Genomic DNA, 16,035 nt, shown 5'->3' with positions numbered 1-16,035 from the left:
TGATACACTCCTTGAATGAAAGGAGAGTCGATAAAGCTACTACGGTCCTCCTCCCAGCCTAATATAACCATTGTCTTTGTTGGCTGTCTCCCCAGGAGACTGAACCTCTCAAAGGCAGGAACTTTGCTTGTTTATGTTCACATTCCAACACGGCACAGTGCTTAGCACAGCACAGGCATTAAAAACAAAACCGACCGACCGACCAACCAACCAAAAAGCCACCCAACACTATTGAGGATAGGTATATTTTTTAAAAGCTAATTGATGACTTAATGTTAACTACCCTAGGAGTAATGATATTGTGGTTCTATAGGTGAATGTCCTTCTCCTTAAGGGGGTTTATACACAAGTATTTAGGAATAAAGTATCACCATGTCTGCATTTGCTTACAAACAGCTCAGGGGTGGTGGAGGACGGGGGGTGGAATTATATCTATAGCTTGAAATGCTTGCTGTATTTGATGTATTAGAGAACAATTTGAGCATGGGGAATGTCACATGGCTTTATGTTATAGATTCATGCAATCTCAATCAAAACCTCTGCAAATTATTTTGTGGATATTGGTAAATTAATTCTCAAGTTCATCTGAAAAGGAAAAAGGCCCAAAATACTGAATACATTCAACACAATACTGCAGAAAAACAAGTTGGAGTACTAACACTACCCACTTCTAGGCTTACTACAGAACTACAATAATCAAGACAGTGTGGTGTTGGTAAAAGATCAGATAAACAGATCGAGAGAACAGAACAGAGAGCTTGGAAATGGACCCCCATAAATAGTCAACTGATCTTTGATAAAGGAGCAAAGCCAATACAATGGAGAAAAGATAGTTCTTCAACAAATAGTTGAAGACATCCACATCCACACACACAAAAAAATGAATCTAGACACAGACCTTAACCTTTCACGAAAATTAACTTGATATGAATAGCATAAAAATGCAAATTTATGAAACTTCTAGAATGTAATATAGGAGAAAATCTAGGTGACCTTGGGTTTAGCAATGAGTTTTCAGATACAACCCCAAAAGCACAATGCATGAAGCAAAAATTGCTAAGTTGTACTTCATCAAAATTAAAAACTTCTGGTCTGTGAGAAATATTATAAAGAGAATGGAAAGACAAGCCACTGGGATAAAATCTTTGCAAAAACATATCTGATAAAGGCTTATATCTAAAATATACACATAAATCTTAAAACTAAACATTGAGAAAACAAACCAATTTAAAACACGGGCAAAAGGACATGTACTGATATGTCACCAAAGAAGGTATACACATGGCCAATGAGCATAAGAAAACATGCTCAACATCATATGTCATCAGGGGATTGCAAATTAAAACAACGAGACACTACTACGCATCTATCAGGATGGTCAAAATGTGGAGCAACAGGAACTGCCATTCTTTGCTGGTGGGAACGCAAAGTGGTACAGCTGCTTTGGAAGACAGCTTGGCAGTTTCTTATAAAATTAAACATGGTCTTATACATGATCTAGCCATCACACTCTCTCGTATTTATCCAGTGAGTTGAAAATTTATGTCCACCCAAAAGCCTGCACACGAATGTTTCCAGCAGCTTTATTCATAGCTGCCCCAAACTGGAAGCAAACCAAGATGCCCTTCAATAGGTGAACGGATGAGCAAACTGTGGAACATCCGTACAATACAATACTACTCAGCAATGAAAAGAAAGGAGCTATCAAGCCACGAACAGGCACGCAAGAACCTTAAATGCATAGTTAATAGAAGCCAGTCTGAAAAGGTTCCAGTATAATTCCGACTATGTGACACTGTGGAAAAGAAAAAACCGTAGACATAGTAAAAAGATCAGGGGGTAAGAGAAGGTGAACAGGTGGCACACTGAGGACCTTTAGGGCAGTAAAACTATTCTGTACGATATTGTAACGGTGGGTACGTAACACTGTACATTTTTCAAAACCCGTAGAAACGGATATGACACAAAGAGTGAAGCCTAATGTAAACCGTGGACTTTAGTCAACAATAGTCTATCAATATTGGTTCACCGACGGTAACAAATATATCACGTTAAAGTAAGATAATAATAGTGGAATAGTGGGTGGGGTGTATAGAGGAACTCTATACTTTCTGCTCAGATTTCTATAAACCTGAAACTGCTCTAAAAAAATTAAATTAAAAAAAGCTAACCAATAAATTAATCTAGATTAATTACCCTAAGGCTGGTAATAATAATACTGCAGTGATGTAGGAAAATAGCCTTATTCTTAGGAAATTTATACTCAAGTATTTAGAAAAGAAACGTTGTGATGTCTGCAACTTGCTTTCAAATAGTTCAGCAAAACAATTTTTAAAAGTATATCTGTGCATAGTCGGTTATGTTACAACACTGGCTGAATTCGTTCTGCAGCAACCGATATATTAGGGAACAACCTGATCGTAAGGAAACTCGCGTTTGCTGATACCTGATTCCGATCGCAAAGCTCACAAGGCGAAGGCAGAAAACTACGCCCGGCTGAACCGAGACGCGGAGGAATACACAGAACGCACCCCCTTTCCAGGCACACCTCAAACGTCCACCTGTTACCTGATCTCGTGGTGTGCCCATCATCTGTCGTCACTACTTTCCATCAAATGTCACACGGCCCTTTTTCCATCTCACAGGAACTCAAGCCCAACCCTTCCGACACCCGCCTTCATAAGCGAACCTCAGGCCTTTTTAAAGCAAAGTGCCATATTTTGAATATTTATGTATCTCTTAACTGTTGATCCTATGTAGAAGTGTCCTACCATTTTGATTAGGTTCCCACCTTGTTTTTACTATGTCACTGACGGTTTGGGGGTGTTGTGCCCAGATATCATTTTTCCTATAAATCTTGTCACTTTTAGTACATGATTTTCATAGCACAGTGATTCTTAGGAGTACATATTTCTTCCAGCTTTTCTAACGTTTAATTTTTCAACCTACGACTGGGGAATGTAATTTAAACAAAAGAGATAGGAAAAAATGTAAGGTAAGCATAAAGGACTTTAAAAAAGTAAAAAATAATCGAGGTGATGTGTTAGAAATAGGGGCATGAAGTGACATCATGGCTAAAGGCCATCGTTTAATAGAAATATTCTGTTCTCAAACCTTGGAAGCCAGTTGATATAGGAAACTTGTACAGCCTTAAAGAAAAGTGATTTTGCAGAAATAGCAATCCTGGTGGGAAGCCATTTAATGCCAGAAAAATCCTCACAGAGTGCTACCTAACCCAGGCTCGGTCTTTACACTCCAAGCCCTTTGGTTTTTTTCGATCACGCTCACTGCATGTTAGGAATTCGGCCAGGGACCCAGGGCCTGGAAAGACACAGTGCACGGGTTCACGCAGGCGTAGTCCATCAGAGAGACGCGCCAGCATCGACGGTGCCTGCTTGCCCCTAATTCTCTCTCCTTCCATCTCCACATCCACCCTTTTCTTGGGCCTGTCTCAGGTGCCTGCCGACAGGCACGGTCTAGCTTCCAGCTGCAAAGAGAACTTCCGAGAAGGGGTCCACATAACCACGCGAGGGACACACGTGGCAATCTGCATTGTGTACATTCAGCCAGTCATTCGGTAAATATTGGTGGAACGTCATTTGGCAGCACAGTGCCAGGTGCTGGGCTCCTGCAAAGATAAAGAAGTCCCTGTTTAAAGGAACTTGAACCAACAGCTTACTGGGTTGGCGGCTCAATTACCCGGAGGAAGCCAGAGGGCAATGCTGAGCCTGGCTGGCTATAGATGTACCTGACACTCCAAGGTCAGCCTGGCAGCTGTGTGTGTGTGAGGGTCTCCCAGGGCTGATGTGTTACACGCTCCTAGGCGAGGCGAGATATGTTCTGTCCTATCTACATACAGGGCGGCCTCTGTCTTCTATTTGTTTAAATGTGTAAAGACCACATCCCTGGGCATCGATTTCATGAACCACCATTTCTCTACGGAGAATGGACAGTAGCTGCCACTGCTGCTGCCTGTCAGAAAGTTCATGTATTTAAAGTAGAAAGAAAGCAATGAACTTGAACCCAAACCACCTCTAATGGGAAATCTGTGGCTTTCCTTCCTCCTTCTCCTTCCTTGTTGGGTGTGTCCCAATCAAGAATTTCCTCGCGAGGTCTTCATTTCATAAGCAGTGGCTGCTGCAGCTGAAGGTCTGGTTTACAGCTGCCTCCGACCTCGATGAAGCTCTGTGCCAGTTTCCCCTTCTCCAATATAAGTCTTGATTTTTACTCTTTCCACCAGCTTCTTCCCATCAGTATACACATATGCCCTCATTCCAGCTAGGAAGTAAAAAGGAATCCTGTCTCGTGCATAAAGGCAAGAAGCCAGACATCCTCGTGTTCCCAACACCAAACGGAAGAAACCTCTAAAGATTATTTGGTTCAGACTCCAACACCGGAAAAGTAAACAGCCCTTATCACTTGATTTTTGGTCTTAAATCGTTTTAAATATGCAGTCTCAAAACCACCTAGGATGAGAGTATACACAAAGCAAAGGAGGAAAGAGTCAGTCTAACGAAACCTGAAGGAGGAAGAAATTCATCCTGGCGACTTCGAGTCAGCCATATGCCAATCCATGGCTGCATTCCAGTGCATTAAATTTACATGGACAAAAACCTTCCATTTCACAGACTCCCGTTTCATTGTACACTGGGCAGTGGTGTGCGGAAGGAGAGCGGGCACTGGAGGCAGGTGGACCTGGGATCACCTCTGGGCTCTGTCCCTCTCTATTCTTGGGACTTAACACGACTTAGTGGCTCTGTTCATCAGTCTTCCTCATTACAGAGAGGACTGTTGGAAGAAGCATTAGAGGCAAGGTCCTTGAAATGCCCAGCATAGTTCCTGACACATGGTGGGCGCTGAGTAACTAACTGGTGGGTGTTGGAATTCCCACCCCTGCTTTATTCTCCATAGACTTTCAAGAGAGGAAACAGAATTCACGGCAGATGGCCACACATCGACTCTTCTCTGAAAACCACAGCAGGTGAATCACCCACAGCCTGGGAAGGAGCCTGCCAATGTGGGGTTAGTGAAATTAACCGCAGTTGTATTCCACTGACATCTGAGGGAAACGACAGAGCAAGGGCGTGGCAGAGTTAATCATTCTGAGACCTTCCTGGTGACTATCGACGGGCTTTCTCTTTGCTTTTCAGCTGCCCATTCTCCGGACTGCTCTTTGCGTCTCAAAATTATGCTCCAAATTTTCCATTCTCATTCCACTTTGTCACTGTCTCAGCCATGGCTGGAGTCACTTATTATTTGGACAAGTCAGAGGACTTGGGCAGATTCCAAGTCATGCCCCAGACACCACATCTAGCCTTAATCCCAGTGCACTTCCGTCTCTTGCACTGTTTTAAAGAAAATGTACTTCACTGACTACACGGAGAGTGTGTGGAGATTAAACTTAGTGATTTTTAGTATGCTTATTTGACATAAACCCAGGAGCATTTAGATGCACTTAATTAGTAGTTAGATGTAATGTAGGCACTGGCTAGAGGTGAAAGAACAGGTAGCAATTCATCCCTAACCGGGAAGAAGGGAAAAGAAACACCTGGAAAACCTCAGCAGGTTCTCCTCCCCTCAGTCATCCCCCACCCACCTAAGCTGCCCCAATACAAACACGCAGATATTCCCCCCAGACACCCACAAAATAGCTCTGGGGAAAATGTAGCCGTTCAAAGTGAATCTCATAAAGAAACAGTCCAATGAGGCAGATTCACAGGTGTCACGCATTGCAGATCCAAAGCTTTATCTGCCTCAGGCCCACCCACAAGTCCTCAGTCACATGGTGCGACAGCTATGTCACCTCAATAGACAGGGGGAGGGAGGAGAGGGCTGATTTCCAAGTGTCACAATACCTCTTCCCTTAATGAAACAGAGAAAAAGGCCATTTTACTAGAAACCCAAAGAACAAAATAAAAATTAAAAATCAGGGCTCTAAATAATAGGTTGAAAACCATGAAAAAGCGATATTCTGGCTGCCAACCTCTCCCGTCCAGCTTCCATAGTTAGCATCTGGGCCCGGTTTCAATAGCAGCTTTGTAGCCCAGATGGCCAGCACCACCATCCCAGGGACTCCCTGCTCCAGATAAAGACTGGGTGTGTGAATGTGAGTGTGAGAGAGAGTGTGAGAGTGTGTGTGTGTGTGTGTGTGTAAGCCCCTCGTCCTCGTATCATTTGTAGATCCAACCACCATCATTTTCAAACCGTGAGTCCAATGAAAATGACATCTTTTATGCCTCTTCCCTCTTCTCAGATTTTTCCTACAGATGCCCAACTCGGCTTTTCAAACCTTGTATCTAGAGGTATAAAATTACTCCTCTTCTGCATCCGGATTATATGCTCACGTATAAATGACCATCGAATAAGAATGGTGATTAGAATTAAATGAAACACCACGGTAGTAAAATGCCTGCGTAAAGGGTCCAGGTATCATTGACAACCCCTTCGTTTTACTCTACCCTTAATCTGGACACCATTACACATACACACCTGTGTACGCATGTGTCACAGACCCACAAGACCACGCTCACCAGCTGTGACTGACAAGGCAGGGCGAGGGTTGCAGCGGCTTTTGAATTTTATCAACTCCATCTGTGGTTAAGGCCGGTCTTTCCTCCTTCCCCTCCCTAAGTCAGACCCATTAATGTTCCCTTTCTTCTATTACTCTTAAACACACCCCAGAACGAATCGCACGCTGTCAATGCTAAGTCCTCACTTAACATTGTCCAAAGGATCTCGGAAACTGTGACTTTAAAGCGAAACCACGTGTATAACGAAACCAGTTTTACCGCAGGCTAATTGATATAAACAAGGGTTAAGTTCCTATGGCATAATTCGGGTCACACAAACGTCACCAGACTTCTAAATAAAGACCCCAAAACACTTCAAATATCAAACACTGAAATAAATGGGAGCTATACATACATTTAAGGAAGGTTCATACAAACAAGAAAGATAATTCTTTTCCAACCCGCTTATTCCAGTTCAGGGTCAAGGGTGGCTCAGGGCGCAGGTGGGACCCACCCTGGACAGGATGCCCTTCCATCACAGGGAACACTCACCCCCACACTCATTCAGACTGGGACATTTTAGACTCGCTATTGACCTCAGGTGTACGTCTTTGGGATGGGGGCGGAGTCCCTGCAGAAAACTCACGCAGGCATGGGGAGAACGTGAAAACCCCACGGACGGACGGACGGACGGTGGCCCTGGCTGGGAATCGATTTTTTTTCTCATCAACAATTATAACGAAACCAGGTGAGATGAAACAATGTTATTCGAGAACCTGCTATAGTTACCTGTTGGTGATGGGGTAGACCATAGTGAATATAATTAGTTACCAAGCATGTTTTTGTCTAGCAGTAAGGGTTACTTGGGTCAAAAAATAGCAGTTTTTCAAACTACTGATATCTGGGAGTCTCAAGCATGAGTCAATGTGTGAACAGCATAAAAGTATTTTACACATGGAATAGAAAATACTAGTGTGCACTACATGTTGGAGGGTTGGTACTATTTCATGGAACTTGTTTCAGTTACATATGTATGTGTGTGAGTGTGTTAACTGTGATGTAAAATTATTTTCACAGGGTGGGTCATAGTCGACAAAGTTTGAAAGTTATTGGAATGGGACCAAGAGACCAAAAAGGCCTGGTCTCCCCTTCCTGCCCCCTTCAAACTGTCACCTCCTGCGCCTTCCTGATTTATAACTGCCGCCCACAGTTACATTCCCGGGCCTGCAACCATATTTTCTGCCCTGTCCGAATCCACATCTCAGGGTCCTCACCCGCACCTCAGGGTCCTCACACTGTACAGCACCCTTCGAGTTCTTCATGGGAGGCCCAGGAAGGGAACTCCCAAGCAGCAGACACATCTTCCCCTAACAGGCACTCCACGTTCCAGCGCCTCCACTGGAGTTAGAGACACACAGACTCACCTGGGTCTTCTCAAACCCTAGAACCATGTCTTCAGCTCTCCTGCCTCCAATAATGATCACAGAGCAGCTCTGGGACTGAGAGGCGCCTCACCGGGGCTAAGACCAGCTGAGAGCTGGTATCTGTTCATTTACTTCTGACCCCCCGCCCGGAGGTCGCTCACCACGAAAACACACACTTCCTGACTGCAGGGTCCGGCTAAAGGTGATGTGCCTTTACCAGCAAGAGCCTACCTGAGGAGGCTGCTTCTATAATCCGTCTCCAGCTTAACTCCTCCATCCCATCCCTGATTCTCCCAGCGTGAATTCCTCAGAATAAAGCTGTCAGAGAAAGTGAACTTGGCGCTTGGAAAGTTACCTTGGTGGGACAGGTGGGGAGCGAGGGCAGGGAAGCAGAGGACCTGGGAGCTTAGGACACTTTCAGGAGCTGTTCTGAACCTGGGAAGGGGCGGGGTTGGGGGGGGGGTGTTGTCCTGCCTCTTAATGGGAAAAACCTTTTGGCCAAGCAAGAAAACAAAAGTCAGCGTGCCTGTGGCCACAAACAGGACCCTCTCTCACTGGAGAAGCGCAAACACGACAGTAGGGGCAGGGGCTCAGACGGGGACCGAAAGGAGAGGGGGTCCGGAGGGCGCAGGGAACAAAGCCCCGAGTCCCGCACCCAGACCTCGCGGGGGCACTCGGCTCGCTCCGCGGGAGCCGGGCCGGCCGGGAGGGGGTGCAGGTGTGTGGGCGCCGCACTGACTTCATCATGATGTCTGACATTGAGATTACCGATCTGTTTAGAGCTGTCTATGGAAATGGGGGTCAGTGAGGAGACTCCTCTTATATAAATGACAAGCTCCAACCCAGGGGATCATTCCTGGCTGAGCCACATGGCCCTGAAAATAAAGATTTGTCCCAGAAAGCCTGACCCAGTCTTAACTTTAGCAGCACGCAAAGCACCTTGGTAATTAAATAACTGTGTGTCAAGATAATTCTTCATTGCCATGTAAATACATTTTAATTTATTGAACTGCCCTTAAGCTCCTGTCAAAAACACATCCAGAAAAATTAGAAGAAATGCTCCAGATTGACCGGCAACCCACAAGTGTCTTTGTCTTTGGACTTCGGTCGCCAAAGAACTGCACTCCTGGACTAATATGCAGAGTTGACACATCTGCCAATTTATTTATGTACTGCTGCAAGGGGCTGCCCCTTGAGGTCATTTTCCTCTTGCTTATGCAGACTGTATATTTGCTTGGCGACGGAGCCCGGGCCGGCGCCCTCCCAACAGGCTTCGCCGAACTGCGTGCGGGGTTTGAGAGCTCAGGAGCGCCTCTGCGTGCTCGGGTATGGGGAATGGGTGGTGACATGACGCGCACCCACCTGGGTCTGTCCACCTGTGCCTGGGCAGTGGCGCCTTCTCACCTGGGACTGCGTGAGATAAGTGTAGCGCCGTGAATTTTTATGCGCCACCATCATTTTTGAAAGTCCCCTTGTCGTATCGACCATGACATATGTATTACATAATCCTGGATGTGTGGCCGAAGCCACCACTGAGCTGGGAAGTGAGGCAGAGGAGGGGACCGCTGGCTGCCTGCAGCCCTGGGGCATAGGACGTGGGCTGGCCGTCTGCGGCCGGGAGAAGTGTGCGTATAAGCCAGTCTCGTGTGCCCTGAGCTGGGCAGTGCCCTGGCCTTCTCCGATCCTGCCTGGGGCTCCCCGTCCATTTCAGTGACTAACTCTCCACAGACTGGTGGAGAGTCACTTACTTGTCCTTGGGGAGTGACAAAGAGGTTGAACTGAATATATAAAAGATGAAAGCAGTTCCTATTCTTTTGGGCAAAATGCTGTGTAAATAGATTCTTTGTTATAGCACACATTTCGGCCTGGAAGCAGCAGCCTTAGGCAGTCATTGATGGCCTTGGGAAAGCGGTTAAATCATATTATCACTGTGTCTCTGGCACATAGATCATAAACAGCCCCTGGGTAACACCTAGTGCATAAACCCACCGGGTCCTTCTGAGAAGGCACGAGCTGCCCCACCTCCCAGAACCTCGGATGAACCGGGTATCTGAACAAGTCTCTACTTGCCTCGTTCTTTCTCATTACTTAAATAGCTGTCCCCAGTTCTTATTTCACCCTCTTCTGAGTTATTTAGCCACCAGATTTACCCCAAGGGTCGAGGCATTTAAAATGCTATTTTAAATTGCAAAATTGGGGTTCACAGAGACCATCAGCTTTAAGTCTACCTTTCCTCTCTCCCCCAGGGACTTCCGATTCCTGATCTTTTGTGTGAACCGCACCCCTGACACCAGCACCCCCGGTTTTAACACCCTCAAGCTGTATATATACCAGGAAATAAAGTCCTAATCTCCATACCAGCCAATTTTCTATATAAACAGAAGACCAAAATGCCCAAACCCTAAACCTAGCGCTTTTTCGTCTTCACTTATGTACGTGTTCTAGCTCGCCAACCACCACATCTATCTTTAAACTCCTACTGCCTCGCATAACAGGTGCTCAGACAAGTACTTGTCAACTAAGTAAGTGAACGGAAGTGGAGACTTATACCTCTGTGCAACCGGCCCCTCCTGCCAGCCTTAACCCGGTATCTTTCACATAGTAGGAGCTCAAAAATGTTAATGATGGGGATGACACCTCTTAACACTCACTCATGGCCTGAAAGAGGCTGTATGCCTGACCATCGGATTTATCTGCTCTGTGTCTACTGAATTCCACATGATAGGAAGGCAACTAACCGAATTTAGCTGTTAGAATAGCTCTGGTGGGAAACGAGTGTGAAGGTCAAGAAGGAATGAAAGGCAGTCAATTCAGAGCCCTGAGAATAATGTTATATTTTTAAACGAGTCCCCCCTGGAACCCCATGTCAAAATTTTTAAATAAAATTATTTTATTTTCCCAATACTAAACGTATCTTCATTATACAAAATATATTATATAAAATATAGCTACATTATATAAATGTCTATAATATAAAAAAACATAATGTATATAAAATACATTATGTAAAAGTATTTTTAAGTATCTATAATCTCACCACCGAGTAGGCCAGTGTTAAGATTTTGCTTATCCTATTTGGTCAATTCTAGGATGCAAAATTTTTCAGTTGTTGACATTGCTATGGCAACTCCTGATTGCTGCCGGCCCCACGGAGGTAAAATTCTCATCTGGAGGCATCACCAACTCCAGACTACTTTGGAGTTAAATTCTCTGCTTGAGGTTCTTTGGACCACACAGATGGTGTGAATTCAAAATGCAAGCCAGGGCAATCCCTGCATTTTAGTTCAAATTCTCTGGTCAGATTTTTTCCTCCCTCTACCCAATGACAAAGTTGACACGAGCGAGTTTCTTTGCCTAGCCCTCTCTGCATGGGAGGTTGATTTGCCACAGTTATATGTGGGGTGTCGTATTAGACTCCCCATCTTGGACATTTTTTTATTCTTAGTGACACATAAAAATAATGGCGTATCTTAAAATAGATGATAGAGCTAGATGTTTTTCTTCCTATGTTTACATATCGAAATCATACTATCAATTTTGTATTCCTTTTTCTTTAACGTCAGAATGCAACCGTTTTGCCACCCTATTAGAAACTTTTTATTTGTATCATTTTAATGGTTTCCATGGTCCGTATGTGTAAAAATTAACCATTCTCTCTCTCATTGTGGGATGAGCAAGTCCTCCCCTTTTTTCGTTGTGCCTAAAGCACTGGCCGAATGTCACCCTGAACTAGCTAGCACTCAGGACCTATTACATGCCAAGCCCTGGGGTGAAGACAGACATCCCTTCTCATCAGGCTTACAGCCTAGCAGGGAAGGCAGCTATCAGGCAGGAAATGAAATCTAGAATGAGAGGTGACAGGCAGGGCAAATGCAGTCAGCCCCTGAGGCTGCTGACTGTGACAGATCGCCAGAGGCGGGAACACTGGGTTAAACTGTATTCATGTTCTTAAGTTCTTGGTTGAACTGCCAAATTGTTGACTCCTAAGTGAATATGGGCATCAATCTCATTTCACCCTTGTCCAAGTTAGATATCGCCATGTACAGTCTTTTTTTTTTTTTTTTGCCAGTTTTTCAGATGACAATGACATTTTAAGATAGACTCACAGATACGGAGAACAAACTGGTGATTGGCAGAGGGGAGGGGCAAAAGGTGAGGGGATGAAGAAATACAAATTAATAGTTACAAAACAGTGACAGAGATGTAGGGTACAGCGTAGGGAATATAGTCGACAGTATGGTAACGGCCGTGTGCAGTGCCAGACGGGCGCTAGAGTCATCGGGGAGATCGCTTCATAAATTACATAACTGTCTAGCGATTGCACTGTAACTAATATGGTACCTGAAACTGATATAAAATAAAAATTTTAAAAGACGGTTTTTTGACTGAATCTAATCATGGTTTTGAAACATATGTTGGTGACTTGTGGCTCCTCTTCTGTGCACTGTCCATGATGCCTTTTGCTCACTTATCCTCTGGGGTCTTCATGCTCTTGTTATCAATTTGCGTGACTTCTTTATGAAGTGAGAATATTAATCTTTTGTCTGACATAATTTTTGCCGATATCATTTCCAATTTATTGTATGGTTTTAATGGTGCTTACTTAATGAATAAAATATATATAAGTTCTAAATTTTGTTTTGTTTTAGACATACAATTTTTTAATTAAAAATTATTGGGGTGACATTAACAAAATCAAGTGTTTCAAGTGTATCATTCAACAGAAAGTCGTATAGATATTGCATTGTGTGTTCACCACCCAGAGTTAGATTCCTTTCCGTCACCAAATATTTGACCCCTTTCGCCCTTTCTACCTCCCCTTCCCCCCACTTTCTTCTGGTAACCACTAATCCACTGTCCGAGTCCATGAATCTCTGTCATGTTTGTCGCTTCAGTTTTATATTCTACACGAGTGATATCATGTAGTTTCAACTTTTTCTGTCCGACTTATTTGGCTTAGCATGATTATCTCAAGATCCGACCATGTCTTCACAAATGGCAGTATTTCATCTTATGTCTGAGTAATATTCCACTGTATATATGTACCACATCTTCTTTACCCAATTATCTATCGTAGGACACTTCAGTTGCTTCCATGTCCTGGTCATCATAAATAATGCTGCCGTGAACATTGGGGTGCATAAGTCTTTGTGGATGAAATGTTTTCAAGTTTTGGGGGTAAATACCCAGAAGAGGGATTGCTAGATCATATGGTAGATCAATTCTTAGTTTTTTGAGGAACCTCCATACTGTCTTCCAGTTTGCAGTCCCACCAGCAGTGTATGGGGGTTCCTTTTTCCCCATAACCTTTCCAACACTTGTTATTATTTGTCCTGTATATAAGTTATAAATTTTATGTAGTCAAACTTATCAGTTCTTTTTGTGATTTCCTATGTTGTTTTAACATTTAGAAAGTTGGTCCCCACCCAGAAATTTGATCAACATTCACTTTTATTATCTTCTAGTTATTTACAGATTGATTTTCCACATTTGATCTCTTACTCTAGTCCATGTTTATATTGATATGTGATATGAATTGAGACTCTAAAATTTTTTTATTGAGTAGTTAACCAAAAATTGCTATACCACTTATTGAATTATTCTTTTATGCCCTGTGATTTTAATTCTCTTTTAAAGAGAGAGAGAAACAGTCTACGGCCATGCTACCCCAAACAAGCCCGATCCCATCTGATCTTGGAAGCAAAGCAGGGTCGGGCCTGGTTAGTACTTGGATGGGAGACCACCTAGGAAGACCAGGTGCTGTAAGTGTAAAAAATAAAAAAATAAAGGATTGTAAGCTGACAAGGTCCTTGCAATCTGTGAGGTCAACCAAGGGTTGCCTCGCCTAAAAAAAAAATTAAAGAAAGAGAGAGAGAAACAGACAGTGATCTCATCTCTGTGGCTGAGGGCTGGCCTTGGACTAGGTCACACAGGCAACCCATTACCTGCTCTAATTTTTGAGAATCTGAGGGTGGTCAAATGCCATATAAATTCTCCCAGCTGCGGCTAATAGATAAAAGATCAGACTACTGAATCCATACCATACGTTTAAATTACCTGCTCCTTAAAATATAGGCAGTACATCAACGATCACTAAATTATTGGGATGTCAGCTTAGAACTCTGCTCCTGTTTTAAGAATACTATGTCTCATGAATGGACAAGTCGTGTGTCTCTATTATAACAGCTATTTAGATGACTATCCTCTAGTTTTAGCAAAGGGGAAACTTTGGCAAGAGAAGCAATTCATTAGAATCTGATGTGTTATACAGATTTATAGATTTAAGGTTAATAGATTAATCTAAGGACTTTTCCCAATGGTACTGAAGTGTCCATGGATGAAAGGACATGTTATCAGTGATTTGTTTTAAAATAGTCCAGCACCCAACAAAGTTGCAGTATAAATGAAACAAAATTGTAAAACTGCCCATAATTTTTGAAGCCAGGTTATTGGTAGAATGGGACTCATATTTTCTCTATTTTTGGTATGTTTGAACATTTCCATAAGAAAAAACAGAACAATTAGAAAAGTATTAAGATGTGTTCCCGGCTTTAAAACGACCTCCAGGCTTTGTCTTCTCTGGCCCACAATCTCTCCCTGGAATTCTGTTCTGCCGGCAATGCGACTCGGTAGATAGAGATTTACACGCACTTTGAAATGAGAAACATTGATGGCCAAATACTTAGTTAGTGATTTATGTAATTATCACTAGATTCACTGTGACCGACAGGTGTCTGCTTCTGTGCACTCTCTCGGGAGATGGGAGAAGATCGAGAGATGGTCCCCTTTGAGGCTCCTGGCTTTGCTGACCACCCTTGTCACAGGAAGAGAGCTGTCAGGAGTCAGGAGCACCAGAGACCCCCTGCTGGAATGGGACCACGCCCAGTGCAGCTGCCCAGTCTGCACCGGCTCACTGTCACCACCGCTGACGGATTTGTCCGGGCAGCTCTGGTGACTACATGTTGGGGATGAACATATTCCGCTCTTCTCTAAGTTACCACAGACTTTCTCCTGTGGGGTTGAAGCAACACTTCGGGTTGTGACGAGAGACTGAGCAGGATAAGGACAGGAAAGAATATAGGTTGAAGGCGGCGGGGACCTCGGAAATACTGCCCGGTCCTCTGTTTCCTCAGTGAGGTGGAGATGATTCCTCTCCATGAGGCCTCGGCCCTCGTGAAAGTCCTGAGCACTGCATCATTGTCTACACAGGGCACTCCGAGTGATAAAGACTGACTTTTCTTGTCCACCACCCTGGAGTTCCCTCGAGTTTGTCTCCGGTCTTCAGAGCCCAGGCCCAGCAGTCCAGAGGCCCAGAGAGTCGCTTTCAGCCTAAAGCCTCTCCAAGTCTTCACTTCTTGTCCCGGAAGCTGCCAGCTTCCCAGAAAGCTTGACAAAAAAAATTGTCCATTTTTCACTTGGGGAACCAGACCCCCCATAATGGTTCCCTGTGGGACAGGCCCATCAGATGCACCATAATCCAACATCGGTATTTTTCAGAGTCTGAATGACTCAGTCTTAATTCAGTCTTCAATAAATAATGCCGTAGAGCTTGCTTTGGCTCGTTTTCACGATTCTCCCTCCTGACTGAGGGGACAATCAGGCCGGCATGTCCTTCCTTGGAGCAAAAGACTCTCAAACAAATATCTCATCTTCTGTGGCCTTAGCTTTACTTTTGCAAAGAAACAGTCTACCCAGAAGGTGAATACACGTTTCTACCTCTTGCAAAACTGGTTTGAAAGATAGATTTTCCTGTTTCTGTTCTTCCCGTCGGTATTTCAAAGGCCTCAGAGCCTTCCCGGCAGCAGTCGGCAGCGTCTGCAGGAGGAGAGCGTCCGCAGAGCACAGGTTTGGGGAACTGAGCTCTGAGAGGCAAAGCCGGATTCCTCCTTGCTCGTCCTACTCCGGGAACACTGCTTTCCCCCAGTGCAGCAGCCCCCGACACACTGAGAAAAATGTTCAGACTTCAAAATGTCGAATACTGAGTATTTTAAACAAAACTGAGATACGGTAATTGCATTTCCCCAAGTCCGTTGAAAAACGATTTCTGGAACACCTACTATGTGTCAGGCATTAAGAGAAAAAAATCCCCCTCTCCACCCACC

The 16,035-nt window shown here is 44.1% G+C and overlaps 1 protein-coding gene and 1 pseudogene across 4 annotated transcripts in view; one reads left to right on the top strand and one right to left on the bottom strand.

The window, feature by feature from the left end:
• Window positions 1–16,035, bottom strand: part of KIAA1147 (KIAA1147 ortholog) — a 59,845-nt gene that overhangs the window by 25,516 nt on the left and 18,294 nt on the right. The window lies entirely within an intron of this gene.
• On the top strand, window positions 13,584–13,702 carry LOC112478731 (annotated as a pseudogene).

Source organism: Pteropus alecto, unplaced genomic scaffold, assembly GCF_000325575.1.
Source record: "Pteropus alecto unplaced genomic scaffold, ASM32557v1 scaffold22, whole genome shotgun sequence".
Lineage (NCBI taxonomy): Eukaryota > Metazoa > Chordata > Mammalia > Chiroptera > Pteropodidae > Pteropus > Pteropus alecto.
Note: the sequence above shows the minus strand (reverse complement) of the source record. Positions and strands in the feature narration are given on the sequence as shown.